Source organism: Nicotiana sylvestris, unplaced genomic scaffold (genome assembly GCF_000393655.2).
Source record: "Nicotiana sylvestris unplaced genomic scaffold, ASM39365v2 Un00001, whole genome shotgun sequence".
Lineage (NCBI taxonomy): Eukaryota > Viridiplantae > Streptophyta > Magnoliopsida > Solanales > Solanaceae > Nicotiana > Nicotiana sylvestris.
Window position 1 is genome coordinate 888,589 of NW_027184337.1, and position 15,648 is coordinate 904,236.

Below are 15,648 nucleotides of genomic sequence, written 5' to 3' on the forward strand. Positions count from 1 at the left end.
CAGTTTTGAACTTTCGTTGCTTTTGTTGAACTGGAGGACAATCAGGATGAATCGGCAATTTGTGAACCACTAGATCAACACCTAGTCCCGGCATGTCATCATATGACCAAGCAAACACGTCTTTGAATTCAAAAAGAAGTTGAATTATCGCCTCTCGCGTTTTCTTGTCCGTGTGAATGCTTATTTTGGTCTCCCGGATTTCTTCCGGGGTTCCTAAATTTACCGGTTCAGTGTCATTCAGATTCGGCTTAGGTTTATTCTCGAAATATTCCAACTCTCGGTTTATTTCCCTAAAAGCCTCTTCTGCATCATATTCTGGTTCTGGGTTCATTAATTCGTAGTTAAATAACTCATTGTGATCTGGGCGTGAAGTCAGCAAGCATGTCATATTTAAAGCCGCATTATTAGGACTGAAAAGGAAGATAAGAGGAAAGTAATAAAAATCAGAACAAAAGAAAGAATAGGAAAGCAATGATTGATTTTGTTTTGTATTTTTGTATATTTTCTTTGGAAAGTTGGAAGACAACAATGTTTACAACTAGGAATTCAAAACAACAAACGAAAAGAAGAAAACGTTCAAGTTATGTCCCGGAGATAACTTGTGATACAGGAAAGGTGGCAGGGCAGGTCTACCCGGACTTCCGTCTAGTCGGGAATGGCGTGGCCTCCCAGTTTTGAAGTTGGGTGTTCGGTCCCATGTACAGCATCTCAGCAGTGCTTGTTCCTTCACCTGGTTGAACCATGTGGACCTCGTAGAGCATTTCTCTCATAGCCCCACATATTTCCTCGATTTCCTCAGCTGCGAAGACCTCATCATCTTCTTTTTCAGCGTACCTTGGCCTGACGAAAGTCACATATAAATCCGGCAGTGGTTGAGGCAACTTCCAGCCCTCATTTCTCCTTTTCTTTGCCCATTTTTTGTCTGCTGGAGTAGGTTTGAAACCTAGTCCAAAAGGTTTTTTGATGACTGGTAGAGTAATGGGTTCTGTTATTCCCTGAAGGGTTCGTCCAAGTCCCTTCCCTGGCCTAAATCCGTGCCGGATCATCTCTTTGGCCACCATGACCGAAGCGTTAGACAAGAAAGGCTGGGGGCAAGGTACTCCCTCTTCGTGCTGCTCTGCCAGTACCACCTCGAAAGCTTGATAGACCGTATGTTCGCTCCCTTCTCTTGGTTCAAGATACGGGACGGATGGATCCCGATAAATGGCATGCTCATCTTCCCCGTGGACCACGATCTCTCGGTCTTCGTACTCGAACTTCACCATCTGGTGAAGAGTGGAAGGAACGGCTCCTGCCGCATGGATCCAAGGTCTGCCAAGGAGAAAATTGTAGGATGTGTCCATGTCGATCACCTGGAAGGTTACTCGAAATTCGACTGGTCCTATGACCAACATCAGGTCTATTTCTCCCATGGTATCTCTTTTGATGCCGTCGAAAGCTCTTATGCAGACATTGTTGGGTCGGATTCTTCCGGTCCCAATTTCCATCCTTTGTAGCGTGGAGAGAGGGCAAATGTCAACGCCTGAGCCTCCATCCAACATTACCCGCTTGACATAGTAGTCCTCGCATTTAACTGTTAAATGCAAGGCCTTGTTGTGTGCCGCTCCTTCCGGGGGTAAATCATTCTTGCTGAAAGAGATTTGGTTGACGGCGAAGAATCTTTCTGTCATCCGCTCTAGTTGCTCCACCGAGGTTTCAACCGGTACATATGCTTCATTCAGGGTTTTTAGTAGGATCTTTTGATGCTCGGTTGACCTCATTAATAATGACAGCATGGATACTTGCTCAGGGTGTTTGCGCAGCTGATCTATCACTTCGTAATCCGGCATCTTCATTTGTTGGAAAAACACTTCCGCTTCTTCAACACTTACGGGCTTCTTTGGCGGGAAGCGCCTTTGTGTGGCGTTGTTCAGTTCTTGGGTATTTGAATACCTTCCAATGAAAGTATTTTCTGGAAGTTCTCCCATGACCTCTTTACCTTTGTACATTACCAAAGTCTTTTGATAATTCCACGGCACTGTGGACGGGTTGGTCATTGGCTTTTGTGGCACGCGTCCGATAACCACTGGCTCATTCAGCCGAGGTGGTTGAATCGTCCCCCGGACCACATAGGCCCCTTTTGGCACGTACATAGGTTTTGTCTTTTTGATCCCGAAGTTCTGCGTCTTCTTGGCTTGACCTCGTGGTATGTAAAGAACTCCACCCTTTGCTGGTACCACTATCTTCTCCACCTTCTTTTCAGGCTTGCTTTCTGCAACCTTGGCCTCCTCCCCCTTTTCTGATTTTTGGTCTATTTCAGGCCTCTTCCCCGTGTCGACAATGGCAATTATGGCTTTCAAAGCAGGGTCGAACTCTTTGTCTTCACAAATCATGCCGATCAGCGGCCCATTATTGTGAGCGGGCAATGGATTGTTAGTCACATTTGGGATCTCTTCGTCCCTTAGCACTATTTTCCCCTGCTCTATCAAATTTTCGACCACTCTTTTCAATGACCAGCAGTCGTTTGTATCATGTCCCTCGGCTCCTGAATGATAGGCGCATCTGACTCCGGCTTTGTAAGAAGGCGATGTTGGGTTTTGCCTCGTTTGGGGAATTGGTTGCAAGAAACCCAACTGGACTAGCTTAGGGAACAAAGTAGAGTATTGTTCACCGATGGGCGTGAAAGTCCGCCGTCGGGGTGGCTCCTGGGGGCGGTAATTATTCTGCGGGGGTTGTGGGTTATAGTGGTTGCGGTAAGGAGGCTGATTTCTGGGAGGTGGAGCTGGGCCTCGGTTGGCTTGTTGTGGTGGATGGTTATAAGGTTGGGCATTCATGACCATATAAGGCTGATGAGCATATGCCAAATTTGAGTGGGGGTAATAGTGTTGTGGGGCTCTTTCCGGAAAATGGGGCCTGGGATGACGATACTCCCTTGCTTCAGAGGCTGCCATAGTTGCTTCTTCTTTCTTCTTCCCCCTTGTCGTTCCTCCAGATCCACTTTGGACGGCCTGAGAGGTTGCCCTTATGGCTGCTTGACTCAAAATCCTTCCCGTTTTCAACCCATTTTCCACCATCTCTCCAATCTTGATCGCTTCCGCGAATGGCTTACCCATAGCCGACATCATGTTTTGGAAATAGTCTGACTCTTGAGCCTGGAGAAAGGTAGTGACCATTTCCACTTCATCCATGGGAGGCTTCACTCTCGACGCCTGTTCACGCCACTTAATAGCATACTCTCTAAAGCTTTCTGAAGGCTTCTTCTTCAAATTCGACAGAGAGTTTCGGTCTGGCGCAATGTCGATGTTATACTGGAATTGTTTTACAAAATCTCTGGCGAGATCATCCCATATATGCCATCGGGACATTTCCTGATCCATATACCATTCCGAAGCTATCCCTACTAGACTTTCCCCAAAGTATGCCATTAGCAGTTCTTCTTTTCTGCCGGCTCCCGCAATTGGTTGCAGTATTTCTTAAGGTGTGCAATGGGGTCACCGTGCCCATCGTATTTCTCAAACTTGGGGGTTTTGAAACCCGTTGACAGGTGCACGTGAGGAAACATGTACAGGTCGGCGTAAGAGACGCTCTTTTGGCCGCTCAATCCTTGCATATTCTTCAGACTTTGTTCAAGGCTTCTCATCCTTTTGGCAATCTCATTTTCTTCTGCAAATCTGGAGTTCTGATCCTGCCCGGGTGCAAGCTCGCACTGAGGCGGTAGAGGATTAGTATTGGTAGCGAACCTAGTTGGTTCCATCGAGAACGATGGGGCTTGGAATGTAAAAGATGATGAGTCAAAGCTTGGCTTATATGTGGCAGGTTGGGCCGTAGCTGGGCAAGGCGATGCAGTAAAGATGTTCATGCTTGCATCAGTGGCCGACATTCGGAGATGAGGCTCTGAAGGTGATCCTGCAGAGAAGGCGGAGGTGGCTGGGTACCCAAATGGGGTAGCAGGGTAATTTATGGGGACATTAGAAGTCCCACTTGACCTGGAGAATAATTCAGGGAATCCGGGGACGACACTTGGCGGCTCTTTCCCATTGTTCCAGTCATCCAGCATTTCCAACATGCGGAGCCGTAGGATTCTATTTTCCTCCGCAGTTGCGGATTCAGGTGTGAGGACGGCTGAGATTGAGCTCTCCTCAGAGACGGGGACTGTTTGCAATGGAATTTCCGAAGACATTTCCACACTTCCTTTTGACCTGGTGAAGTAAGTGTGAGTACTGCTTCTGGTCCTAACAACAGGTAGTTGAACACCTCTCCTTGACCTCGTGAAGTATGAGTGCGAGGCCAGACTTTCACCAAACCAACCGTCTTTTCAAAAACCCTGGGAAAAATGCTCAATGACAAACGCACGGTTAATTTGTAGCAAATAACAGATAGTTAATCTCACGTTGGGCATGATGCACCTATACAGTTAAGTGGATTACTATATGTTTGCTACGAGAGCATGCGTCATTCCGGCATCTTTCTCTTATTAGTTTTTCCCTTTTTTCTTTTCTTTTCTTTTCTCTTTTGTTTTCCTTTTATTTTATTTACTATATATATATATATATTTTTTATTTTTGTAGTAAAAGAAATGCGACCGGATCCGATGAGGATTGCCTACGTATCACGATGCCTACGTGAATCAGATCATTACGTAGTTCGAAAAACACAAATGGGCGTAAAAGAAACAACCTCTTTATTGTTGAAACGTTCTATTACAAGCTACATTTTGCAAAAGAAAGAGCAAACTTTGAAAATAAACCTAGACTCAAAATAGACTGAAAATCACCTTGATGAAAAAAAACAGGCAGAAGATACAGATTTGACCTATGAATGCATTATGGTTTTAAAAATTGGTTTCCGCGGGGCATCGTTCGGCCTCGCCGCGGTCCTAGGCGTGAGATCCCTCTCAAGTTGCTCCAGCTCGTGCATAGTCTGCTTGACATAACCCATTACTGCCGAGAGGACGGTAGCGCTGGACATGTTCTCACATCGTAGACATCGTCTGGTGATGGCATGGGCAATGGCCTTGATCCTATCTCTGGTTTGCTTCTTCTCTATGAGTAGGTGCCTTATCTGATCACTGCACGTCTTGAATACCTGTGAGTCCTGTATGTGCTGATCCCTCAGCTGCCGCACTTCTTCCTTCATTTGGGCCAACAAGTCGTAACAGTATCTACTCTCCATTTGGAAATCCCTGGCCTGCTTAACTGCTTTAAACTCAAGTGTAGCCATCTCCCTCTTTATTTTGGAAACAGCCTTCTCGTGGTCACGTTTCAATTGGTTCAAACATCGGCGATGCTTATCTACTCTTGTTTCCCACCGTGCCTTGAACCCTGTCATGACCTTTTCGGATTCTTCTAACCTGTCTCGCCATTCCGTGATCTCTCTTTTCAAACCCTTTATCAACCGCTGGTCTGATTGACTTCTGGGTTGCTCATCAAGAGACAATCTCAATTTTTGGACTTGGGCCTTAAGTTCTTCATTCTCTTGGATCAACCTATTCTTTTCGCTTCGATCCGCCGCGATTTGTACGCTGTTATCGAATTTCAAACTATCTATTTGTAGCTTCAAATCGCCAATCTCTGCTCGATAACCCTTCTCTTTTGCTAACCAGTTCCATTGCCCTTGGGATGATTCTACGAAATCTTTGAGATGCGGCCTCTTAGCCGGTCTTTCGTAAGACAGGCTACCTCTAAACCAAGCGTGATATCCTGGGGCGACTTCCCCTTTTGCCGTATCGATCACACAAGTGTTTGCTGTCAGATGTTGGCATTCACTCCAGATTTGGCGAACTTCTTCTTCAGGGAAATGACCGTTCGGACTGATTTCAATCACTTGGGTACTCAAATCTTCATCTTTCGGTACCACTTGGTACCTCCCAAGTTGCCTCAAAACCCGATACGGTGCATAGGGTTGGATACTTTTCAGTCCCATCAACAGAAAGTGAGGCCGGGTTGCCGGCATGTATATGATTTCCTCGATAGGTGACCATCCGAGCGTCCATTGGATTTGGCTGGCGGTGAGAGTTCGGAGAAATGAGGTCCATGATGTGACTCCCTCAGGTAAATTGAGCCCTTTGATTCTCGTGTAGAATTCTCCAATACAAGTTTTCTCTGGCGAACCATAACCCAAAAGTGAGGAGCGATGGCATAAATGATCGGTCATCCACATTTGCAACAGTAGGTTACATCCTTCGAAGAAGTCACCCCTGGCTCGACAAACAGTGAGAGCCCGGAAAATGTCAGCCATAATCATAGGCGCCAGAGTACTTTTATCTTGGGTAAGCAAAGTACTGACAACCCCAGTCATTCTTAGATCGATGTGGCCGTCCTTCCTTGGGAACACTATAAGACCTAAGAAGGCCGTCATGAAAGCCAACTGCCTGTGTTCGTCCCATTTTTGTCGGTTGCCTTTACTACATAGTTTGAAATCCGGCTTATTGAACCCGCCCTCATGACCGTATCTAGCATACATGAGATGGAGACTGCAGAAACCTTTGGCAAGATCTGGATGGTGAAATGTTCGGGGTATTTTCAGAAAATCCAAAAATCGGTGTACCGTGACGGCCCTAGGTGCAATCAAGTACTTGAACCTTAACGGAGCTTCATCACCCCCAATGTATCCCGCTATTTCCTCCAGCGTCGGGGTGAGTTCGAAGTCTGAAAAATGGAATACATTGTGCGCCGAGTCCCAGTAAGTGACCAATGATCTGATAATATCACCCCGAGGCTGAATGTCTAGTAAATCCGGGAGATTTTTCAGATATTTCCTCACTTTGCCTTGCCCCTCTTTGCCTAAGTCGTTCCACCATAATCGCAACTCAAAAGGGATCTTGGTCATTATTGAAAACGATTCATTTTGTATCGTGCTCATCCTGCACATTTATTTAGGGTGATAACTTTATTAGATTCAAAAATTAAAATTATCTAGATTTTTTGCAAAAACGGGAGGTTGGACCCGCCGAGGGTTGCCTACGTATCTCACTCCGTGCGAGAATCAAACCGGCGTAGTTCGGTCGTATCGTGAATAGAGAAAATCAAATAAACCTAGCAATCAAGAATAAGTATTATTTTTGGAGAAAGATAAATACTAAAAAAATATATATTTTTTTTTTGCAATATTTGGACTATTAGTCCGAATTTATAAAAGGGTACTACAAAAGAAACAACACATTTTTTGAATTATGAGTTTTCCATTTTTTTTTTATTTTATTTTTTTAAAAATAAATACCCTTTTTTCCTTAAAAAGAAAAGAACAATTTTTATATGTTTTTTTAATGAATCAAACTAAAAGACAACTTTTGGTTTTATATTTTTTTAGAAAAATTCCGACGAGGTTTCGACACTACTTGGACATGGGTTTTATTTTTCCAAAATAAGTAATTATCTCCCTACGCTGCTATTTTTCTTTTTCTTTTTTTATTTTTTTTTAGAAACCGATCAGCATGCGGAACCGAAGAAAATAAATGCGCAAAACAAATAGGATGCAGCAAGGTGGTCTTTTCATTTCAGGTTGCTTGTCCTAGACGGACCCAACCCCTGTGTTGAGCCCCCTAAGTCAAATGCAACATGATGCAAATAAGCGTTCCTACTAGGGATCCGGCATGAAGTCGAGTTATACTAGGTTTAAACCTTGGTATTTGTTCTAGACTGTGTACCCGAGCGGACAACTCGAGTCGAGGAGGGGCAACTTACCGGGAACCAAAAGGCCGTCCGGCTTCGTAACTTATCCGTCCTCTTTCTTATTTCGGGCATTGACACTAACAGAATAGGGAGTCTCGACCAGCGAGCTTCTCCCCGGAGGTGAAGAGAGAAGGGTTTCGGCACAGTTTATATACAGTTCAGATAATATCAAAGCGGTAAAAGACAACATTTAGCACGTTATGCAAAAAACATGTAATAAAGATCAGATAATAAAGCCAAATATAACAATTATTCTAAGCTCGAATTCTTGAACCCTGAACCAGAGATTCTGGGTTCGAAATCCCCAGCAGAGTCGCCAGAGCTGTCACACCTCCTTTTTGCGCGCCCCGCCCCGAAGGGTTAGATGCGCGGGCGGAGTTTTTCCAATTTAAGTGACAATATTCGAAATGGGATTATTTATTTAATTCAGAGTCGCCACTTGGGAAAGGTTTGGCTTTTGGTGTCCCAAGTCACCGGTTTATCTTGAATCCCAAATCGAGGAAATTTTCGACTTTTCCAAATGAAGTCTGCGAACCAGAAATTCTAAGTAAGGAATTCTGTTGACCCGAGGGAAGGTGTTAGGCACCCTCGAATCCTGTGGTTCTAGCACGGTCGCTTAAATTGTTATAATGGCTAAATATCTGATTTAAATACATGTTGTGACTTACGTGCTTTTATTAAGTTTAAACCGCTTTTATTATTATCATTTATTTTTATAGAATTGCAACGTCATGAAAATGCATCTCGAACCACGTCACAATCAATGCACCCGTAGTTGTTAACACATTTCGACTCCGTTGAGACTTGGATTTGGGTCACATCAATGTGCACCCAATTTTTAAGAATATAATTTACTTAAAGTCGCGCCTAATGAATCTAAACGCGTTATTATCTTTGGGGAAGGCAGTGAAATTCACTAAACAGTCCGTCCCAAATTCTAAGTATTTATCATGATCAATTACTGAGGGCCCCGCAATTTGCATTTTTTATTTGGCGAGGCTCGTCTCATTATTTTAGAAGGGTACCCTACAGTGGCTACATTTCTATTATTTTGTTTCCAGAGATAGGAGAACGAAAAATATATGCTAATTGAAGTATATGTCTTGGCCTAAATCGGACTCCTATCAATTTCTGATTAATTACTTATAAAGTAAGAAAGCATCATGCCTTACGAAAATACTTTGGTCGAACAAAAGATTACATATGAGATTGATGAAATGCAATACTTAATCCGAACATCACATACGAAAAGATTTCTTGTTGAACTTAACTGAACTTATTTGGGCTAGATTAAAGGATAACTGGCAAAGTAAAATGTTTTAATTTGACAAAGAATCATGTGCTAGTTAATGAAATACAACACTTAATCCGAACACTTCTCGAGTTGAACTTAACTAAACTTACGTGGACTAATCTTGACTAAAAAATAACTGAATGAAACAGGAACAGTATCGTATAAGGTCGAAACATACATGCCCATATCAACAAACAAACTACCGAGCTAAAACAAAACAGGATAAACTTAGTCGAATATCAGTACATGCTTTCGAACTGCTGAATTATAAACTAATCAATTTTCACAGGCCTGTTAATGTACTATGAATATTACAGCAAATGCTTGAACTTCTTCAACCTTTTTCATTTCATGCTTTCAAACTGTTTCAATTACATCAATATGGGACTTGAAATGTGTACCTGAAAATGCTGAAAGTGCAAAGGAGAAGAAGAAGAAGATGGGGGAATCAGCAGCAGCAAAAAGCAGAATTAACAGTAGCAGCAGGACAAAAATGCAGCAGCAATAGTGAGCAAGATAGCAGCAGCAATCAGAACAGCACAACAGAAAGGATTCTGTTGCGAGATGGAACTAGAGTTGAAGGAGAAACAACCCGATGAAACAGCACAAGGTGTGATACTCCAGACAGTCCAATTTTGGAATATACCAAATGCAACAGAACACTAACAATAATCTCGATTGAAATTTAGAAGAAAGAACACTGCCTAACGTATTGACAATAAATGAACTTCAGACAAACAAGACCAAGTTTTTGATTTCTTAATTTGTTTTTATCTCTTTCTTGCTCTCTTTCTATTCCTGCCAACTCTTTCTCTTTCTTTCCTATCCTCACAATTCTGTATCTCCCAATTCTATCTCTCCCCCTCAATTCTGTCTATCTTTTATCTCCCAGGTCCTCCTCCTTTTATAAGCCTCAACACCATCTCTTTTAACAGCCTGTTTTTTCGAGTATCCCAGTACCCTCCCATGTGCCTTTAACCTTTTTCAGTTCCACTTTAGTTAATTAGGTATTAAACCCCATTCACATTCCCTGGCAGATTCAACTTTTCCATTTTATTAACTAAAAGCAAGTATGGACAGTAGAATATATCTGACAGCATATGCTGTCAAACCATTTGAAATTGAAAACCCTTTTATGCAGGAAAACAGGCTGTGCACAATGCACATGCTGTGCACAAGTGCACATGCCACCAACTCAGATTTCAGTTACAGACCAAGCCTTAGGTTTCTGAAATCATATTCACGACTATAAGTAACAGGACTTGGTTCTTAATTGATTCAGGCAAATGTTCAACAGAAGCAAGTTGATTTGTTATTGTTCGGACGGTTGAAACTAATTGACGACACATGTCGACTCGATTATATTAGCATTAACATACACAATCGTAGCCAAAAATCAAACATTTAAACAGTATCGATGCATGGTTTGAATTATACTGACTAAGCAAAAATGCACTCGAGGAGTTAACTAGTCAGTCCAAACTCGAAACACAACCAATACACATGCCTTATCAGAATAGGAGGGGGGATTTAGACAAACACAGAGGTTTAAGTAAAGTGGACAAACAAAAGTTGATAAAATCAAAACAAATATGAACAGACTTTTAAACAATCACACGGACTAAAACAAATAAAGGAAAGAAAGCAGACTTACCTTAAACCTTGAAAAGTTAACAGTTTGAACTCGGATTTGGACAAACATTTCTTAAGGCTGAATGGACTTTAATCGAAGTGTTTCTCAAATGAGAAACACTTTGATTAAAGTCCATCAGACCTTAACCTCTTCGGTTTGAACCGGTTTGAACCAGTGACGAGGGACCTTGTGGTTTCAAAACTCAGATCTAATATTCGTGCTTCCCTGGTTATATTCGGACCAAACCAAGTATGGTTTGGTCACGAGGGGGTCTGGGGGTGTCTGGTATGAGTTTAAGGCAGATCGGTGTAGATTAGGTTCCGACTCGAATCTTCAAATGAAGATTCGAGAAGGTGGGATAGGATTCGAAGTGTGTGGTTGGTAGATTTGGGTTCAGGATGGCATGGGGGTTCTATGGTGTTAGGGGCGAGGTCACCGGCGTCCGTGCCGCCGGTTTTCATGGTGAGGGGTACAGGGGCGGCTCTAGGGTTTGGGGATTATGGTGAAGACGATGAAGGCTGGGGTTTGGATAGGGGGCAGGGTAGTGTTAGGAGTTTATATAGTTAGTGAGCAAATGGATCCTGGCCGTTGGATGAGATGAGATGAAGGGCCAGGATCCTTTGGCTAAACAGGGACGACGTCGTTTCAAGGATAAAGGTTTTGGGGTCGGTCCGGGTGAGACGGGTCGGGTTTGTTGGTGGGTTACGGGGGATTGATCTTGGCCGTTGATCAATCTGAGATCAACGGCCCAGATCACACTGGGCTAAAACGTCGTCGTTTGGATGTCCTGGGTATCAGGTGGTGTTGGACCGGGCAGGCCTGGGTTTTGGGCTGTTTGTTTGGGCCAATTTTGTTAAAATTGGCCCAAGTCCGGAAGGGAAGGGGTCCTTTCTTTATATTTTTTTTATTTTTTATTTATTTCCTTTTTATTTTAAAACAAAACTAAACCAAAAATCAAATTAAAATTAAATACACACTCAATACAATTATTTGCACACTAAAATATTTCAAAACAGGTAAAGTTAAACAAAAATAAAATCACGGACGAAGATGCCTATTCATGATTTTCTATTTAACGACCGGATTACGGTTCGAATTATGTAGGACACATATATTTTTTGAATTTTGTTTTAATAAAGTAAATAAATAAAAATGGGCCGAAGTCACAAATAAATCAACAAGGTGCCGCACAGAAATCCAAAATTTGTACAGCAGGGCCAATTATTATTTTTTATTTCCTTTTGGAGCGATTGTCGTGCGAAACAAAAATCACGTGCTCACACCATGATATGAGAAGTTGGACCACTCCCACTTCTCTTTGGGTTCGCAATTGCATCACTTGGAAGTGTCCCTTTTTACTTCGGATTTTGTTCCCTAGAGAGGTCTCTCATTTGAATATCCAATTTTTGAATTGATGCGGTGTGACAACCAACAAGCTCGATCATATTCCTCATAGAAGTGTTGGACGTCTCTTGATTTTGCAATACCCGTTCAAGCATGATTTTCAACTTAGAATCATTTGAGGAACCTTGATTTGAATATTGACCCTTTGGAGGAACATAAGGCTTTGAACTCTGATATGAGAAGTTGTTATTGTTCCAATTTCCTTGATTTGAGCCGCCTTGGTCATTTTTCCACTGTTGGTTGCCTTGCCCTTGCGGGTAAGGCCTCCATTCATTTTGTTTTCCTTGATTTTGGTATTGTTGAACTCCAACACGTGCGACAGATCACCATGATATCTCTGAAGCATCGAAACATAAAATACCGGATGAACTCCTGCCAAGCTAGGAGGTAAGGGAAGCTCATAAGAAACCTCCCCAACACGTCGCAATACCTCAAAAGGACCAATATAGCTTGGACACAATTTTACCTTTTTCACAAATCTCATAACGCCATTCATAGGCGAGACCTGAAGAAAAACCCGCTATCCAACCATAAATGAAACATCGCAAACCTGCCGGTCCGCAAAACTCTTCTGTCTGGACTAGGCTTTGCGGAGTCTATCCCGAATGACCTTAACCTTCTTCAAAGAATCCGGAACCAAGTCTATGCCTAATAATCTAGCCTCGCCCAGCTTAAACCAACCCACCGGGGATCTACATTGCCTACCATACAAAGCCTCATACGGTGCCATCTGAATGCTGGACTAATAATTATTGTTTTAGGCAAACTCCGCCAGTGGCAAGAACTGATGCCAGGAACCTCCAAACTCCATCACACACGCACAGAGCATATCCTCTAGAATAAGAATAGTGCGCTCAGACTGTCTGTCAGTCTGAGGGTGAAATATTGTGCTCAATTCCACCCGAGTACCCAACTCATGATGTACGAGCCTCCAGAACCGTGATGTGAACTGAGTACCCCTATCTAAAATGATGGAAACTGAAATATCATGTAGACGAACAATCTCTCGGATATAAATCCCAACCAACCGCTCTGAATAGTAGGTAGTACACACAGGAATAAAGTGCGCGAACTTGGTCAGCCGATCCACAATCACCCAAATGGCATCGAACTACCACAAAATCTGTCGGAGTCCAACTACAAAGTCTATGGTGATCATCTCCCACTTCCACTCTGGAATCTCTATCTGCTAAAGCAAGCCACCCGATCTTTGGTGCTCACATTTCATCTGCTGACAATTGAGGCACCAAGCTACAAACCCAACTATATCTTTCTTCATCTTCCTCCACCAATAGTGTTGCCTCAAATCCTGGTACATCTTCATAGCACCCGGATAGATGGAATACCGCGAACCGTGGGCCTCTTCTAGAATCAACTACTGAATCACATCAACATTAGGTACACATATCCGACCCTACATCCTCAATACCCCATGATCACCAATGGTCACATCTCTGGCATCACCATGCAAAACCTTGTCCTTGAGGACAGGAAAATGTAGGTCATCATACTGACACTCTCTAATACGATCAAACAAGGAAGACCGATAAACCACATAAGCTAGGACCCGACTGGGCTCCGAAATATCCAACCTCACAAACTGGCTGGCAAGGGTCCTGAACATCCATCACCATGGGCCTCTCTGCTGCTGGTAGATAAGCCAAACTCCCCAAACTCTCTTCCCAGCGACTCAAAGCATCTGCCACCACATTGGCCTTTGCTGGATGGTACAATATATTAATTTCATAATCCTTAAGCAGCTCTAACTACCTCCTCTGATGAAAATTAAGGTCCTTCTGCTTGAACAGATGCTGCAAACTCTAGTGATCAATGTAGATCTCACAAGGAACACCGTACCAATAATTATGCTAGATCTTCAAGGCATGAACAATAGCAACTAAATCGAGATCATGGACAGGATAATTCTTATCATGCACTTTCAATTGTCGGGATGCATATGCAATCACCCTACCGTCCTACATCAATACAGCCCCAAGGTCAATCCTTGAGGCACCACAATAGACAGTATAAGACCCCAAACCTGTAGTCAATATCAATACTAGGGATGTAGTCAAAGCTGTCTTGAGCTTCTGAAAGTCCTCACACTCTTCTGTCCACCTGAACGGAGCACCCTTTTGGGTCATCCTGGTCATAGGTACTGCAATAGATGAAAATCCCTCAACAAATCGACGGTAGTAACCCGCCAAGCCAAGAAAACTACGGATCTCTGTAGCTAAGGATGGTCTGGGCCAACTCTGCACTGCTTCCACTTTCTTCATATCCCTCTTGATCTCTTCAGTCGATACCACGTGACCCAAGAATGCCACAGAATCCAACTAGAACTCACATTTCGAGAACTTTGCATATAATTTCTTTTCTCTCAAAGTATGAAGCACTATCCTCAGGTGCTGATCATGATCTTCCCGACTCTGGGAGTATACCAGAATGTCATAAATAAAGACAATGATGAATGAGTCAAGATATTGTCGGAATATACTGTGCATCAAATGCATAAATGTTGCTAGGGCATTTATCAGCCCAAATGATAGAACAAAGAACTTGTAATGACCATACCGAGTCTGAAAGCAGTCTTCGGGATATCTAGCTCCCGAATCTTCAACTGATGATAACCGGAATGCAAGTCAATCTTAGAAAACACTCGAGCACCCTGTAATTGGTCAAATAGATCATTAATACGAGGCAAAGGATACCAGTTCTTCACTTTAACTTTGTTCAACTGGCAATGATTGATGCATATACGCACGCATAGAACCATCCTTTTTCTTCACAAACAAAACAAAAGCACTCTAAGGCGATGCAATGGGCCGAATAAAACCCTTGTCAAGCAATACTTGTAATCGATCTTTCAACTCTTTCAACTTAGGAGGAGCCATATGATAAGGAGGAATAGAAATAGGTTGAGTGCCCGACAACAAATCGATGCCGAAATTAATATCTCTATCTGGTGGCATACCTAAAAGATCAGCTGAAAACACACCAGGAAAATCTCTCACTACTAGGACTGAATCAACTGTTGGGGTATCAATACTGACATCTCTCACATAGGCTAGATACGCGTCACACCCCTTCTCAACCATTTGTTGATACTTAAGAAACGAAATAACTCTATTGGTAGTGTGATCTAAAGTACCCCTCCTCTCTACTCGTGGTACACCTGTTATAGCCAGTGTCACGATTTTGGCGTGAAAATCAAGAATAGAATAATGGGGCGACAACCAGTCCATGCCTAAGATAACATCAAAGTATACCATGTTGAGTAGTAATAAATTGTCTCGGGTCTTAAAACCACTAAGAGCAATCAAACACAACCGATAAATGTGATCAATAACAAGGGAATCTCCCGTAGGAGTAGAAACATAAACATGGGAACTTAAGGAATCTCGAGATATGCCCAATTGGGGGGAAAAATAACAAGACACATAAGAATAATCGGAGCCACGATCGAATAGAACTGATGCATCTCTATGACAGACCAGAACAATACATGTGATGATAGAATCAGAGGCAACAACCTTAGTACGGGTAGGAAAGGCATAGTATCTGGCCTGACCTCCCCCTTTAGGACGACCCCTACCATCCCGACCTTCACCTCAGGCTGGCTGAGTAGGTGGGGTGGCAGCTGCCTGAGGACCTGGTGGAGCACGTTG

At 43.0% G+C, this 15,648-nt stretch overlaps 1 pseudogene; it reads right to left on the reverse strand.

Moving 5' to 3' along the window:
• Positions 1-2,972: 2,972 nt before the first annotated feature.
• Positions 2,973-15,648, reverse strand: part of LOC138884605 (uncharacterized) — a 53,036-nt pseudogene continuing 40,360 nt past the window's right edge.